Source organism: Filicampus tigris, chromosome 11, assembly GCF_054856515.1.
Source record: "Filicampus tigris isolate MCC_2025a chromosome 11, RoL_Ftig_1.0, whole genome shotgun sequence".
Lineage (NCBI taxonomy): Eukaryota > Metazoa > Chordata > Actinopteri > Syngnathiformes > Syngnathidae > Filicampus > Filicampus tigris.
In genome coordinates this window covers 18,288,487-18,306,765 of record NC_141227.1, presented here as the reverse complement: position 1 = coordinate 18,306,765, position 18,279 = coordinate 18,288,487, and the positions used below count along the sequence as shown (strand labels likewise).

The 18,279-nt window shown below is 39.4% G+C and overlaps 1 long non-coding RNA gene across 3 annotated transcripts; it reads left to right on the top strand.

Annotated features, from left to right (window-relative positions):
* The first annotated feature begins 7,963 nt into the window (after window positions 1-7,963).
* LOC147140015 (uncharacterized) lies at window positions 7,964-16,799 on the top strand. 3 transcript variants are annotated; one of them, XR_015088646.1, is made up of 8 exons: window positions 7,964-8,091; window positions 8,188-8,226; window positions 10,449-10,594; window positions 11,529-11,555; window positions 12,869-13,922; window positions 14,777-14,897; window positions 14,981-15,025; window positions 16,614-16,799. It is a non-coding gene; the product is annotated as an uncharacterized LOC147140015 (long non-coding RNA). The 3 variants fall into 3 exon arrangements; XR_015088645.1 differs by having other exon boundaries at window positions 10,449-11,399; XR_015088644.1 differs by having other exon boundaries at window positions 10,449-11,555.
* Window positions 16,800-18,279: the final 1,480 nt, after the last annotated feature.

Genomic DNA, 18,279 nt, shown 5'->3' with positions numbered 1-18,279 from the left:
CAGTGTTGCATATCATTATCGTTCGATTCCTCTTTAAAGATTTAACAATGTAAAATGGATATATTTCTCTGGACAGAAATAATCTGGTCAAGCGTTGCCACGGACAACCAAATGACCGCTCGCTCTCTCCCTCTCTCTCTCTCTCTAGCAAGCTCCCTTCTTGTTACGTAGCGCGCAGACACACATGCACACACACGGATGACACGCAGGACCGCTTTTCTCCCAGCAACATCATCACTCGCTTTCCCACCCTTGTCTCCATGGAGACGAGCATCCAGAGCTGGCAGGTTCCTGACCGTTGTGAATCAGCACAGACTAAAAAGGAGGGGCGGGGTATGTCTTATTATTTCAACATGACTTGGGGGGGGGACAATTTTTCTAGTTGACATGCATCTGGTGTATTGCCTGGCAAAAGACATTTAGCTGTCCATTCAAATTTTTTTCATTAACTGAAAGTTGGGGGGCCCCATTTGCCCCCACTTTGCACGCCACCCCCCACACGTGAGAGCATTACAGTAAGGACAGCGTTGCCTTGACTTACGACTGCCCCGATTTGTGAGTTTCGAGGAAGAAAAAAAAAAAGGGTTAATATTATATTTCTGCTTTGTGTTAAGAGCCAAATTTTGAGTTAGAGCGAACTTCGGATTCAGTGCCGCTCGAATGAAGTGGGAAAAAAACGAGAGTGATGCACATTCATCCGAAAACGAGAACACTCACAAGGAGCTAATGTAAACCAATATTCACACCCAGAAGCTCACATGGAGACAAACTGAGCCACGCCCCCTTCAAGATAGATACGAGACTTGTTATGACTTTTGCCTGTATAAAGTCAAAACCCATTAAAAACAGTCCCTTAAAAAAATCTGAGACGGCGGAAGCAACCTTGTACTTAATTCTTGTAAGATTACGATTTACTCGTACTTTTACGAGGATGTGAAGCATTCCAGTAAAAAAAAAAAAAAAAGTTATTTTGGTACTTTTAAAGAGCAAACCGAATGTAAAGGTCATTCATTGTCTGACACTTTAAGGTCCCTTAAAACCAGACCCGCCGTAGTCCTTTACACACCGACACGCCGCAGATTCTGTAAAAAATGTAAATGTGCTCTGATGTCAAGACTGGAGCCAGAGCCAGAACCAGAACCAGGAGAAAGCAAGGCCCCCACCCCCCACCCCCCTCGCCATTAAACCTCTACTTGGCCTCTTGTAGCGCCACCCACCGCCACCCTCTCAAGAATCTCCCAGTGATGTATGACCTTTTACTGAGGTTCATTTCCGCTGTAACTTCACACACACACATTAAGTTTGTGTGTGTGGGCGTGTTTTATTTTTATGCACGCGCTCTTGTATTAATGTGATGAACTGAGGTAACACAAACACAACCTCAGTTAAAAAGAAAGCGAGATGAGTTTTCTCTTCTGCTGAATATACACAGCAAGTGGATCTATTACATCACCCAAAGCCTTTCAAGCATTTATTGCTTGAAATCCGGCAGGTCCATTTACTAGTTCTGTTCAAGTGGACTCTTTGTCCATTAGTAAGAAAAGTCATTTCACTAAAAGAACGCCAAGGGCACACTAGTAGAGTAATTGTGCCTTACTAGTAATATTTTTTTCTACTACTGCATTCCTCTACTTTCCATAAAGCAATTTAAGGTCTGTGCACTAGTTTGTTCTTTGACTAATGGGATAACTTTTACATACTAGTAGGACAACTACATGTTACTAGTAACTCTGCACTTGTTGACATCTGTTGTGTGCCGCTTGTACTATAAATGAAGATATTGACGCGAAGATAGAGAAGGAAGCATGGAACAAATGGCGAGAAAATACCGCCAGTAAGTTTCTAAATCTATGGTCTGCACAATTGACTTTTTTTTTAAGCGGGCAAAAAAAAAAAGTTGTACACTTTCATGATAACAGTTGTGATCTTCATTTTTTTAAACACTTTTTATATTAAAGTCATAACGCTACGAGAAACTTAATATAATTTAGGGTTTAATTGTGTGTTTAATCGGTTTCATCATGGCCAGTGACCTTGGAACTGAATCGTATTTGTGCTATTCAACTTACTAATGAGTATATTTCAGCCTCTCTGCGGTTTCAGTTTTTCGTAGCAGGTCCGGGCAAAGACCTACTATCAGATTAAAAAAAATAAATAAATAACAATTAGAGCGTCAACAAGCTTTCATGAAGGACGGAAAAACAAGTTGAGCATAAAATTAAAGCCGCAATTCCTTAAGTGAACTCATCTGAGTCCTAATTACACTGAACCGCAAGCATGCGCGCGACCTGAAGGCATGCGGCCCGCCGAAACGTGACGCTAACATTCCTATAGGTTCCTCGGAACGTGTGGCCACTCGTTACCAGCATTAGCATATCAGTAGGAGGCATTTCGCATTCTCGTCTTACGTAACTGGGGCTTCGTGTCAGGCGGGAGAACACATGTCACATTGTTCCATTCCGCTCATACTTTTGTCAATTCAAGTCTCAGAGTGCGAGAATCACCCATTGATAGCTGCGACTCGTACAAAACCATCACACAAACGCGTGCACGCGCGCACGCACGAGGGGAGTGAGGACGGAAGGCTCTTGCGTACGGTGTTGCCATGGCACACGCTCACCATGGCAACAGAGCCGGCAACGAGGGAATAGAGCGGCGGCGGCGTTGTCGTCGTCTGGGCCATTGTGGCTGCTCAGACTGAGACATACACGCAGTCGAGTGCGTGTATGGAAAGCCGGAGGAGCATTTCTTACAGGTCCATGTACTAGTACACTTGGTCTTCTAAAGTTAGACAATTCAGTGCGGAATGACTGTCTTAATTTTTTATTTTTTTTTCGATTACTAGGCCCACGGTTAATACACAATTAGACTAGTTGACAACTGTGCTGCACTGGTAATACTACTCGGCCCAACTAGTAGACATGAATGGGATACACACTATAGCCTCCCAGGCCCTACTAGTAGCACCAAAACACTGACTAATAGTAGTAATTGCCTCACTAGTAGTAACATGATACGAGACTTGTATGACTTGTACATGAAAAGCAATTCTATTAGTTTGAAGAAATGTCAAACAGTAGCAGAAGGCAGTAGTGGGGGGAAAAACTAGTTGCTCTATTAGTGTCCTCTTTTCATTCTGCTAGTTTGTTGAATTGTGTTACTAGTGGAAAAAAAAAGAGCAGACTTGTAAACGGGCCATAAGCTGGATATCAAAGTTGTTGAATAAATGTCCAAGTGTCTGAAAAGCTACTAGTGCCGTTACAAAATTCTACTAGTTATTTGAGGGTTTCTCTAGTACTACCTGTAGTTGTCAACTAGTGCACAGTTTTGCGTCATTGGTAACATGTTGTCTAACTAACTGGTATGCAAAAGTTGTAAGACTCAGATCCGCTAGTACAAGGAATTCTCTTACTCGTGACAACAAAGCATGTAAATGCTCTTTTGAGATTTGATGAAGTTCTTTGTCCCCTTTAGTAGGGCAACTTTGTCATATTGGTGGCACAATTACATGCTACTTGTGAGGCAAAACTATACACTAGTGTGCCAACTTGAGGTATTAATTACAAGTAAGTATAAGTATAAGTACACACCCCAGCTAATAATATAGCTGGAAGTTATTTCCATCCATGCATCAGAGCAGTGGAGGATTGCAAGAGTTCAAACCTGACTGACTGCATTGGGAATCCCAGGTATTTAACAACACGGACACAGAACTTCCTTTGTTGGAGATGAAAAATGTGATTGACAGTTTTGTTTTCTCGACAAGATGATCTTTACCTCTGAAATACTCCAAAATTGACATATAGCAACAACGACAATTGAAATCCCTTCTGATCAAAGTCAAAAAGATTTGGATGAAGAAAAATGATCATGAGATGATACCCTGTGGTGTGGGGTGTGTTGAGTTTCCCTACCTGGGGCCCAAAATTGTAAATTAATAATAAGTGCCAGCCATTTTTTTTACAGTTATCAAATCAAAACAGAAAAGTGCAAACTAACTAATTGGATTTTTGGGGGTCTTGATTTTTGAAAACCTTCAAATATGACTTAGGCAACTATGCTAATAGCAAGCTAACGAAACGGTAAACCTGTTCAACTTTTTCGATCACACATCGTTGTGTTGTGTGTTAGAGGGGATTCTTTCTTCCTGATCTGGTTGGAAAAGAAGTATCTCATTTGGTAATGCACCACGCAAAAAAAAATATTATGCTTAAGTTTGTCACCAGCGCAGTGTAGTTAGCAAATAAGCTAACAGTTAGCCTACCTGTAGTTGCTACACACCACACATGCACTTGCCGATTTTCTCTCACTGATTTCGTGTGTTAAAAATTGATTCTGATTTTGAAAATCTGCACATGTACAAATTCGCGTAAGGTGAGAGTGGCCAAGTTGAACTGTGATGTGAGTTAAACCTTTCAAATAGTGATAAATCATCCAAACCTTCCATGTGTTTTTAATATTGCTCTGCTTAACATCAAAAGGTGAAATTAAACGCGGCTTGAGCATTACACAGTGAGGAGGCATTTCATAACACAGAAGAGGTTGGCCTTCTGTGGATTTGTTTGCTTTCGTTGTCATTTAATTAAAAAACGGCTGAACACAAAGACACAGATTATTATCGCTCAGGTGCTTTTTTTTTTTTTTTTTAATTAAAATTGAAAGTGACACTAATTTGACAGGCTTTGGAAGCGTGTGTTCTCAATGGTACCTAACACGCACATATTCTGTTCCTGGCAATCTATTAGAGTTGTGATCAAACTATATTAACGGGCATAACGCTTATAAAACCACCACAGGACTGGTTGTTACATGGACCATATATTTATTTATTACAATACAATAAAATCCAATATGTTTTTGTGGGAAATGACACTGAAAGGGTGAACATAAACTGTGACCTGCCCATAAATTGAAGGGAGCCTCAAAAATGTATCCATTCCATGTCCAAACGACCGCTGTAGAAAAGGTCAATAAAAACAAACAGCTGCTAGTGCACTGATACAGTACACACCATGAAAAATGGGTGGTTTCCCTCCCTATTAAATCTTATACAGTTCAACCTCTTTGGAAGAGATAGGCGGATGGAGATGTCTGCTCTGTGTCATCGTTGGGGCAGGTGGGAGTGGCACACAGGAGCATAGCTGACTCAATAGGGACATCTACCGGCCAAAACACCCAATGGACACTTTATTAGGTACACCTAGACATCGTGAGTTCCAGTTCAAAGGGCATATCAAACAGTCGGACTTTATAAAAAATAGCATTAAGAATTGTAGAATCGATTTTAAAATTCTACCAATGGTGTATGAATTGCTAAATGGTTTAGGCCCTGAATATGAGTACATGAAGGATTTATAATTGAATAAAAACCCAGAGGGGCTCTGAGATCTGCAGACTTGGGTCTATTAGTGGAGCCCACGTTTCAAAGGAAACATGGGGAGGCGGCATTTAGCTGTGATGCTGCACGCAAATGGAATAAGTTGCCAACGGAAGGGAAGTCAGCTTCAAGTATGAATGCTTGCAGGTTGTAAAATGTATGTTTCTTTATTATTTTTAATAAGCTACTTTTGTTGTCTTTGCTTTGTGATCGTCAGTTCTCATGGTTGTGTGAAGCACATTGAGTTGCCTTGTTTATGAAATGTGATAAATACTGTAAATAAAGTTGCCTTGCCGTGACAGTAGGTTTATTGTTGCATGTGTAATATACCATATCAAGAGGCGTGGAAGCCTTCAGTACTGGTTCAAACGCAACCTTTTTTTGAAAACTGGAACAAGTGTGCGTGCGCTTATGTTACTTGAGTGAACGTTTTATGACCAAGAGCGCCATCTTGTGTACTAAGAAAACAGACACGGTATAGTTGTTTTGAACAGTTTGTTTACTGTTGTTACACAGCCATAAATGAACTAATTATTTCATCACTTTTTTTTTTTTGGTTAAAAGTTTTATTTTGAGGTGTATCTAGATTTTCATGTTTTGTTTGGTTTTCAATCATTAGTCCTTTAATCTCTGTAAATCACAATGGACTTGCCTTGTGTAATGACTGTGCTATACAAATAAACTTGCTTTCACTTTAGCTTTAGAAGGAGCTACTAGTAAGCATTTTTGACGAGTGTGCTAAGGAAGAAGCCATTATATATTTTCACACAGTTCTGGATAAAAGTGAATCCGGGAATTTCACATGTGTTACTATTGTAAGATTTATGGACGTTTTTCAAGATTAGATTAATTAAGAATTCATTTTAACAATGGGGACCTGGATCTCCTGTGATGCAGATATGCTAACCAGTATTCATCACTATGCTACTATGCATGCTAATTTGAGTTCCACTAATTCAGCCCGCAACAAAAACGCTCAAGGTATGAAGTTTCACTTTAGCATAAAATACAATAGATTTTTTTATTTTATTTATTTATTTAAAAAAAAGATGAACCTTTTCCTCCAGTTTCTTCTTACTGTTGAGTCATGAACATTGATCCACTGATTTACACACAGGGTGAGGTAACTTTGGATATATTTTTTCCCTTAATAAAAGTCATTTAAAAACTTCATTATGTTGACTTGCGTTACCTTTAGAATATTTTGATAGCGCTGGGCACTCAATTTTAACGTGAAATAATTTGCCTACGGCTGAAGAATGTACCACTACACAGAGGGAAAACAATTGGAACAATAACAGCCTTTATTCAAACCAAGGTTGCACAGGTTTGTGAGACAATAGAACAACATAAAGGCGGAAACAACAACAACGATCACATAAGGTCCTCACGTAATTCATTGATTCTTTTGGAGGCAGGGTTAAAAAAAAAAATTTTAAAAAAAGGTTGCTTGTTTTGAATCAGGTGTCCCCCAAATGATGGCCATCCATTTTCTTAGTGGCCCACAGCATAGACTAAAATGAACATTTGACATGACCCGTGTTGTTTTCCTGCATTGTACTACAGTACTTATTTTCTACACTGGGTGGCAAAGTAGAGGAAGAAGTTTGTTATCATCTCTCACTTCTTTGATGAACCAATCACACCTTGTTTGGTAGCGCCACTGGCTACCTCAAATTCCTGAAAGATTATTAGCGTTTTGCTTAATTACATAGCTGTTTGATAGCTACTGGAAAAAAAATTGTCAGACCAGTTTGTCTATGAGTTACCCTGGCAATGTACAAAATGTCCTCTTCAAAGCAAAATGGCGGACTTCCTTTGTCTTTCCCACAGACTACATGTGCCAAATGTAATCGACATAGTTGTCTAGTTGAACATTGGTAGGATACAAAAAATCTTTGAGGTGAACCAGACAGACAATTTGAAGAGCTTTGTCATTGTTGATGATCGATAGGTGTTAACACCTTACACAATACCACAGTCATTTACATTTGATTAATCCAACTTCTTAAAAAAGATAAACTAGAACCATATAATTTATTATAAACCAACATCGACCTTTCATTTTCATTTTCTGTCGATTCAAGCTCCTCAATCAATTTTTTCCAAACGTTAGGGTAAAAGAGGGTTTAAAATGTCTGGTACTTAAAGGGGGAAAAATGTAAAATATGTCAAATAGTTAATTTAGAAAACAACATTTTTCTGTACTGTATACATAATTTGTAATTTAATAAATTTACAGTTCTGGCGCTACTTACATTTGCCTCGACATGCTAGTTTTTAACATAGTAGCTGTCGTTAATATTACAAGTCAGTGTTCCTGATGCAAATGAATTGAAAATCCATTCATCTTTTCCAGCCAGTTTCCTGCTGTTTCTCAAGGTATTCCACAAAACAACAACAAACAAACCAAATGTATTTTGAAGTGGTTTCTGTATTTAGGGTATCGTATTTATACAGTACATACTGAAGTCAGGATGGCATGCGAGCATTAGGGAAATAATGAGGATGAATTTCAACTTTGAAGTTGACGGGGCGGATTTTTGAGATGTGTCAAACACACCCAGCGTGATATAAATAATCTCGGCATCAAATTGGTGACACAGAGCGAGCTCACATTGACCTGCATTCAGAAGAAGAAACCATGAGGACCCACGTCGTTTTCCTGCTGCTGGCGTTGGTGGCCATGCCTGCCTTTTTCATGGATGCTGACGGTATATTCCCTATTTGTTAGGGCACACAGAATTTGGGAGGCTGGAAAACGCGATGAGAGTGCACATAATACTGAACGTTTACTTTTCTACCAACAGGCAGCGAGGTCCAAGATAAGTTTGAGAAAGTGATGGAAGGTGAGTCATCAAATTTACCCATCCGCCACAAACTGCCAATTTCCAAGCATTCGCCATTTTGCGTCACCCGTCTATCAAACAATACTTTGTTCAAATTTGTCCCATGGATTATGAAATTGCGTTGATAACTTTGTATCGAGGAACGAAAGGGGAAGAAAAAATGTGTGCATGTGTTTGTATGTTGGGTGGCCGGCCGGATGCTGGAAAACTGATGATATACAAAACATTGAGACATTAATGTATACTTTTCTTCCAACGGAATGTGAACTTAGAATTAGAAACTTAGAAACCTTTGTTTGGTGGCAACGGTGAGTCATCGTTGGGTGCCAACATGCTGACACTTGGCATTGGTCATCACCTGTTTATCAACCAGTACACCTCATTGAAAAATAGTAGCAAATGCACTAAATCTTAAAAATGACCATCTTTGAAGCACATACGGAAATGACCAAAATGGCTGCTTTCAGTGCAAAATAGCAAACTACCAATGTACATATTTTCAAGCATACTTCACAGTTTTGCATTAACCGTCTTTTTGAGCATGAATTAACCAGTAAGGGAGGTTTGGCCACTACAAATCAAAATGGCTGTAGGGTTCTGAGGTCTGCAAACTCAGGTCATTTAAGTGGAGCCTAGGTTTCAAAGCAAACATGGTAAAGAGGCATTTAGCTATTCGGCAGCACGCAATAGAATAACTTACCATTGGAAGTAATGTCAGCCCCAAGTATAAGTGTTTTTAAATCCGAGTAAAAAATAAGCTTTTTTTCCCCTTTTCCTTTGGTCTTTGAAATGTTTTTAAAAATCTGATGATCTTTTAGGACTCTCAGAAAACTATTTTTTCATTACTTTCCTTTGCTTTTAAATGTTTTTAAATCTTTTGGTTGCAAATGTGCTTAAATGTTGTCAATGTTTTTTGTTTGTTTGTTTTTTAGTCATTTTCATGAGCTCCTTTTGTCCTTCTGTATAGTGAGTGTCTCATTTTTTGCCTTGCCTTGCCTGAATTCCTGAAGTCTTTTTAGGCTTATTGGGTTGGACTTTTTTGTGTAACTACTCATAATGGACATGTTGACCAAATTTCATGTGCCTACGGGATACAGGCTTTGGGGGTTAAGTAAAACTTATAAAATCTTGTTGTGTGGCAAGTCATCAGACTTTGCTGCCAGGCTCCGCCTCAGCATTCCACTCAGTTGCTTCACAATGTACCCGCCTGCCTAGTACACGTTGTTAAAATTGTGTCGCAATCGTACAAAACCTTTGGTACAGCTGCCTTTGAAGTACATTTGAAAATGGCCAAAATGGCCCTGAAATGCTTGCGTGTGGCAGACTTCGAAGCATTGAGGGAATCGCTGGAGATGGCCAGAATCCTCACATCTCCAAAACCATCACTTTTCAGGAAAACAAAAAAAAAAACGGCATATTTTCTGAGCCATTAACATGCTATTGTCACAATGAGTCAGCCTTTTTCAACATGTCAATAATTTGTAAAAAAAAGAACAGAATCATGAGCGGATTGATCAATTGTGCAGATTTGAGAAAAAAAATATTGAATTGACCAGGTTCTCATTTGAAGAACCCCTTTAAATGTGAAAAATGGGAGTGGAATAGCCTGTCTACTATACGTAATTTAAATTTGATAGCAGCAGGACAAAATCTCAGAGACCAGTTTGTCTATGTTGAACCCTGGAAATGTACAAAATGTCCGCTTCAAAGCACAATGGCAGACTTCCTTTGTCTTTTTTTGCCACGGGTTCTTGAGACTTTGATGTGTAGTAGACTCTCACGACATGTGCCAAATGTAATTAACATTATTGTCTGAATTAAAGTAAACATCCGAGGCAATAAACATGCTTGGAGATGCGGCAGACGGACAACTCAACTATGAACCAGACGTTTTATTACAAACCAATATCAACCCTTCCTTTTCTGTCAACATGAAAGTGTGTGTCTCCGAGCCATGTCGACCTATAGTAGCCATGGCAACATGCCAGTTTCAGGCTTTCGGCTGCTGAATTTTAGAAAATAAAGTGTTTTAATGGCAAGTCCTCAATTCTATTTTCTGAACGAAAAGCAACAAGCAAGAAACCTAGCAACATTTTGTGTTGTTATCGGAGATTTCTGGGGACTCCTGAAACTTCCTCCAGGGAACCTCTCTGGATCTAGACTTCAAATGAATGGTGCAAATATTTGACTATATTAACAAAAGTTCTACTTCTTCTTTGCAGTTGACAAAATAGAGGTGGCCAGAAGAGCACTACCACCAGGCTTCCAATCAAGAGTCGATGTAGATGAGTAAAAATCCTTCATGGATGTTGGAGGAAACATCCAAAAGCCTCCAAATGGCTTGGGACGACAAGCCAGACGATTTTAAGTAAAAATTTGAGGATGATTCCAAGGAAGACTTTCAAATTTCACAATAAACATTTCCTTGGTTTAAACATTTAAAAAGGTTCCAAGGTGTCTTCATAACATGTCCGTACAGGCTTTTGCCAAAATAACCCAAAGGCGGCACACGTCTACACCACGGCAAACAACAACCACAGTTAACCGACGAACTAGCCCTCAGACCCCATTTGATGAGCAAACCTAGATGCTAAGCTCCAGTCCAGTACACTGGCTTCCTGTGAATCGATTTTAAAATCTTGCTGCTGGTCTATAAATCTCTAAATGGGCCTTGGACCAAAATGCATGCAAGATGTACTCGTATATTCCTACAAAGTATCCAGATCCTTCAGCTTGGCTGGGACAGGTCTTTTGTGTGTTCCATGAATTGCGAAGGCCTATTCATTATTCATATAGATTAACAATACTTAAAGCTAACTCAAAGGCAAACTCAAGGCCCGGGGCCCAGATCCGGCCCACCACATCATTTTATGTGGACCGCCAGCCAAAGCATGTGCGTCGACTTCATGTTTCTCGCCAAACACCAAAAACTGCAAATTGTCTTCACTTTTAATAACATTTAGCCAAGCACTTTTTGTTACCAACCTCACTTTTAAAATAAACTGAAAAGTAAAAGAATAAACAATTTCTTACTGCCTTCTGATTTCAAAACTAGCTATCCATCAATTTGTTGTGTATATGTGCTAATATAAGGCGCTCATATATTTTTATGGGTTCACAGTCATAATGAACCTTGAAGGGAAACCATAACTACGATGAGGCCTGTGACAAAAGTGAGTTTGACACCCCTCATATAGAGGAATAATGGGAAAAGTGGGGTGCACTACAAATTTGGGAGGCTGGAAAACTCAGTGACGATATTCAAAGCAACGAGACATGACTGTTTACTTTCCTCCCAACAGGGAACGGGAACGAATATGGGGGTGATGGTGAGTCATCGGTGGATGCCGTCATGCTGCCACTTGGCATTTTGCATCACCTGTCTATCATGCAGTAAATCGTGTCATTCAAAAACGGAAGCTATCGCACCAAATCTTTACAACGACCGTCTTTGAAATACACCTGGAAGTGGGCAAAATGGCCCTGAAATGTTAGCTTCAGGGCAAAATGGCAGCCTCTCTGTGTCTTTTGGGGAATGAGTTCTTGAGACTCTGACGTGCGTTTGCACGTCATGTGACGAATGCCAAATGCAATTGACATAATTGTCTTCATGTAATTAAACATCTGAGGGATGCAAAAATCTTGGAGGTACACCAGACAGACAGCTCAACTAAGGACGTTTTATTATCGTACTCAACATAATAGTCTCTCATAACAGGCTTTATATCACAGTCATGTAGTTAAAGTGACTGTAATCATACCTCTTAAAAAGATAAACTAAAGCCATATGTTTCATTCCAAACCAATATCAACCCTTCCTTTTCTGGCAACGTTAAAGGAGATTCACTCATTCATTTTCCGAACCGGGTGTGCTGGAGCCTATCCAAGCTGTCTCGTATGATGCAATATTTTCAGAAAGCAACGCAGTTCTCTCGTTGTCTGACTTAAACGTCGCTTCCGTCAAAGTACACAAAACAAGAATTACCATCCAGCCGGGCTGAAATTAGCTAATTTAGTGAAATTAGTTGGGAGCGAGGTTCTGTCCCTGGGCTAGGGTGTTCTAACAAAGTGAAGGCTACTCAGTGTTGCGCAACTTAAAGACTCTGTCAACCCCCGTCTGGCAATCGTACAGATTTTGAAATTCTACAAATTACTAGACGGGGCCAAAACGTTGAAAGCAAATCACCAGACTTCATTGATATTTTCCGCCATGGCTTCTTCAGACATTTTTTTTGGTAGATTTTTGTTTAAGTGGATATGCCAACCAAGATTCAGGTGTTTCACTCATTCACTGCCAGACATTTTCAGACACTCTTTTACCCTAATGTTTGAAAAAATTTGAAAAAAATATAAATAAATTCCTGTTATTGAATGGCTGGACTGTGAAAAGACAAGTAAATTGTCAATGGCAGTGAATGAGTTAAGGAATGCAGGCTTCAGGCGCTGAATTGAAAAAAAAAATGTTTCATGGCAAGTCATCAATTATTTTTTCAAAGATAAGCAACAAGCAAGAAATACAGTATAAAGCAACATTTTGTGTTGTTATTGGAGACTTCCACTTGAGAACCACTCTGCATCTAGATACATGGTGAAAATGGATATTTTAACAAAAATAAACAAAAGTTCTATAATTTCATTGCAGGTGAAGATGATGAATAGTCCGACCAAGGGGCCGAGGAAGGAATCAAACCAAGAATCAAAAGATTCTTCATGTCAAGAAATGGAAAATGCGGCAAAGACTAAATGGAATGATTTTGAGGACGATTCTGAGGAAGATTCCAAGGGAGATTTTCAAAACTCACAATACATTTTTCCTTGGTTTATGCAATTGAAAGGTTTCCCAAGTGTCTTCATAACATGTCTGTGAAAGCTTTCATCAAAATAACCAAAGATCTAGATTGGGGCAGGCACATTTTTAACACAGGAAACAGTATCAATGTGAAAGTGTGAAAAGGTCAGCTTGTGATTGCCATACTTGCATTTATGAATAAAATATTTAGTATTTTATAAAAGTATCAGCAAATTAATTATGGAAAAACATCTTCATTAACACACTTTCGGAAAAAAAAAAAAACAGAAAACAATATTTTCCCACTTTAAAGAAAAGTCTTTATAAAGATACAAACTGACAAATTTACTGAAATCCTTCTAAAATGTCCGAGAGCATGAGCAGATCCAAAACAGGTGTCAAACTGTCTCTGGGTGGTTTCCACAAAAGGAGCAAATCACATCAATGTCCCTTTAAAACTTAGTCATGTAACGGGTAGCCAGATAATATTCATGCAATATTTTAAAAGTCACTTCCTTCACCTTATTAGTCATCAAATACTTATTTGGAATGGACCAGACCATTTTCCAAATGATAGTAGTTATAAATTGGTTCCAATATGACACAACATGTGGAATGGAGACAATATTTTTCTGAAACAAAGCGCAAATCGTTTTTGTTGCATCAAACAAACATTACTAATATCTGTCTGCAAAATACTGGGGAGCGAAGCAGGATAATGCGGTATAGGGAGTATCATTTTGGAAGAGCATTTTAACTCCAGTAGATATTGCATCAAATAGAATGGCATATTGTTTTGGTGTAATTGGAAAATTATAAGCATTTAAGAATTTTGAATAAGACATGAGTTGTTTGTCCATTGATGTCAAATCACTGCCTAACCAGAAGCACCTGTTTCTCCACCCAGGTAGGTAAATAAAGGTATTTGTTTTATACAAATGTCTTTGTTGTTCCATATTATGTATTTATGGGGTGAAAATTTGTGTTTGAATATAAGAGACCATGCCAATAAAACTTCCATCCATCCATTATCTGTACCGCTTCTCCTCACAAGGGTCGCGGGGCGTGCTGGAGCCTATCCCAGCTGTCTTTGGGCAGTAGGCGGGGGACACCCTTAACTGGTTGCCAGCCAATTGCAGGGCACACAGAGACAAACATCCGCACTCACAATCACACCTAGGGGCAATTTAGAGTATCCAATCAACTTACCATGCATGTTTTTGGAATGTGGGAGGAAACCGGAGTGCCCGGAGAAAACCCACGCAGGCACGGGGAGAACATGCAAACTCCACACAGGGAGGCCGGAGCCGGGATCGAACCCGCGACCTCTGAACTGTGAGGCGGACGTGCTAACCAGTCGACCACCGTGCCGCCCCAATAAAACTTGCCTATGGAAAAAAAAAAAGAGTTTAACTGGAATTTTATCGATGGTTGCAAACTAAAATAAAGTTTAAACCACCAAATTTAGCAAAAATATATTGAGGAATAAAATTCCAAATAGAAACGTTTTTTTAAATAAAATATTTGGGGTCCAAATTCCAGATTGTGTAAATTTCAGTGCACAGCTATCCAACATCTATTTCCTTTGCATTCCATCAGAACAATGCAGCGGTTATACACCACTGTAGTTAAGTGATAAACAAGTCCTCTCACCCCATTCCATTCAAGGCGTATCCTTGAAACGATTAACAAACTTCGACAGGGTAGTTCCAAACACACCCTGACCGGTCAGCGTGATATAAAAAAAAATCTCTGTTTCAGAGCGGCGGCATACAGCGAGCTCACATCGTCCTGCACTGAGAAGAAAAAATCATGAGGGCCCACGTCATCTTCCTGCTGCTGGCGCTGGCTGCCGTGCTTGCCTATTCCAGGGCTACTGACGGTATATGCTCCCCATTTCTTACACCGCATTCCAAATTATTATGCAAATGAGGTAGACGTGAATGTTTACTTATCTTCCAACAGAGAGCGAGACCGAAGAAAACGTTGACTTTGGTGATCCCATTGAGGGTGAGTCATCAAATCTACCAATTGGCCATGAGCTGCCAACATGCGACCATTCGCCATTTTGCACCATCACACATTTATCAAGCAGAACATGTTCTTCAAATTTGTTCCATGGATTGGGCCCGTTCATGAAGGGCAAAACTATCAAACTCAAGGCCCAGGGACCAGACCCGGCCCACCACATCATTTTAGGTGGCCCGCCAATCAAAGTATGTGTGTCGACTTCATGTTTCTTGCTAAATATCAAAAACTGAAAATTGTCTTCACTTTTAATAACATTTAGACATCGCAAGCATATTTTGTTACCAACCCCCCTTTAAAAGAAATTGAAAAGTAGTAGAACGAACAATTTCTTACAGGGAACAAAGGTGATGGTGAGTCGTCGGTGGATGCCGTCATGCTGCCACTTGGCATTTTGCATCGCCTGTCTATCAAAGCAGTAAAAAGAAAAAAAAAAGAAAGTACCATTAAAAAAATGGTAGCAATCGCATAAAATCTTTAGAACGACGATGTTTTTTAAGTATGTCTGGAAGTGGCCAAAATGGCCTTGAAATGTTTGCTTCAGAGCGAAATGGCAGTGGCCTTTCTGTGTCTTTTCGGTCATGAGTTCTTAAGACTTTGATGTGCATTTGCACGTCATGTGCCAAATGTCAAAAGCAATTGGCATAATCGTCTTCATGTAATTAAACATCTGAGGGATCCAATAATCTTGAGAGGTACGCCAGACAACTTAACTAAGGACGTTTTGTTTTTGTGCTCAAGAGAATGGATAGGTCTCTCCAAACAGGCAGAGCTTGGCATCGCCTAACCGTCATCGCGTTCATATTTAATCAACCCACGTGGTCCCGGTCCATCCCACGTCGGCGACAGCCAATCGGCGTCGAGAACGTATCTCCACGTCACAAGCAGGGGGTCGCACGAGCAGACACCCAGCCAAACAACGAACCGGGTGTGCTGGAGGCCTATCCAAGCTGTTTTATATGATGCAATATTTTCAGAAATTAAAGCAGTTCTCAAGTGTATTACAAAAACAACTCGAACAGTCTTTTGTCGAAGTAAACAAAACAAGAATTAACATCCATCCTGGCTGAAATCAGTTTTGGGAGCGAGGTTCTGTTCCTGGGCTAGAGTGTTCCAACAAAGTGAAGGTTAGTCAGTGTTGGGCACCTTAAAGAATGTCTGGCAATCGTACGGATATAGAAATTCTATAAATTACTTGTCTACGGGGCCAATACGACGCTAAATGTTAAAAGCAAATCACCAGACTGCCTTGGTATTTATTTTCCGCCATGGCTACTTCAGACTTTTTTTTTTTTGGTAGATGTTTGTTTTTGTCAACCAAGTTTCAGGTGCTCAAGGAATACAGACTTCAGGTGCTGGATTAAAAAGTTGTACGGCAAGTCATTGAATTTTTTTTTTTTTTTTTTTTTTCAAAAAAAAAGCAACAAGCGAGAAATCTATAGCAACATTTTGTGTTGTTATTGAAGGTTTCTGGAGGCTTCCTCCAGAGAACCACTCCACATTTAGAAAGTAAATGAATGGAGCAAATGGGTATTTTAACCATAATAAAAGTTCTACAATTTCATTGCAGTTGAAGAAGATGAAGTGTCCGACCTAGGGGCCGAGGAAGGAGTCCTACCAAGACTCAAAAGATACTTAAAGATAAAAGTCCCCAAACCCCGCAAGAATGGATGATTCTGAGGATGAATCTGAGGAAGATTCAGAGGAAGAGTTTTAAAACTCACAATAAACTTTTCCTTGGTTTACACAATTTAAAGGATTGCCAGGTGTCTTCATTACATGTCTGTGAAAGCTTTTGTCAAAGTAACCAAAGATCTAGTTAGAGGCAGGCAAATTTTTAAACGCAAGCACCACATAAGATTTTGAACACGGACATATGCGCAAGGTTATTTAATGTTTTTTTGTTTTTTTTTTAAAGTATAAAAGTGTGAAAAATTCAAACTTGGTCAAATATTTTATTTTGAAAATGAAATAAATATTCCTAGGTGTAATAGATAGATAGACAGATGGAAAGATAGAATTTTTTGGTTCAATCACATTACACAGTATTTTTTAAAAAGATTCATGTTATTTATCATATAGCCATACCTAATTTAATTACAACTAACCTCTACTTATGAATGCACCAACACACAAGATTTTAAAGTGGAAGTCAACCCCCCAAAATTATTTGTAATATGTTCTGTGCGCCTTCACTAGTCTAAACATGGCATTCTGATTGATGTTGTGGAATATGAGTTAAGCAGCAAAATTTTATATGTAAAACTATTTTTAGCAGTGTCAGCCCTTTTGTCACTTGTGTCAACTGAAAATATCACCTATTTTTGAGAAAAAACACCAAGGTCAATAAAAAAATTAAAAGAAATATTACAGTAGAGGAAGCATTACATCTGTTTCAAAATGTTGACAAGGCTGAGTCTTAAGGATTGAGACGGAGAGTCCGAGCAAGAGCAGCCTCACTCCACGGGTACGGGCACGGGTTCTTGAGACTTTGATGCGTATCGACTCATAACATTCGCAATGTCAAATGTAATTGACATAATTATCTTAATTGAACGAAACATCCGAGGCGATGAAAAAGCTCGGGGGTGTTTCAGACAGACAACTCGACTGAGAAGCGTCATCATCATTGGAGACAAGATGACCTTCCTTTCCTGTCAACATTTGACAAGTTTGTGTCCTGCCCATGTCTACCTAGTAGACATGCCAACATGCCAGTTTCAGGTGTCAAAGGAATACAGGCAGCAACATTTTGTGTTGTTATTGGGGACTTCTGGGGACTCATGGGACTTCCTCCATCTAGACTGCAAATTAATAGTGCAAATGGACACTTTAACCATATAAACAAAATGTCTACAATTGCTTTGCAGCTGAAGAGACGGAACTGTCCGACCCAGGGGACGGGGGCAGATTGCCACCAGGAATCCCAGTAGAACCCGATGTAAATGATGACAAAAATTCCACCATGAGAAGACTCCACATGCCTCCAAGTTAGATGATTTTATCTAAAAATCTGAGGAAGAGTCCAAGGAAGGGATTCAAATCTCACAATAAACATGTGCGTGTCTCAAGCATGAAAAGGTTGCCAAGTTGTCTTCATAACATGTCTGTACTGGCTTTTGTCAAAATAACCCAAGGATCTAGATTGAGGCGAGCAAACTTTTGAACACACAGGCCACATTAGCAAGGTCATTTGTAGTCGAGGTTTAAAAAAAAAAAAAAAAAACAGTAAAAAA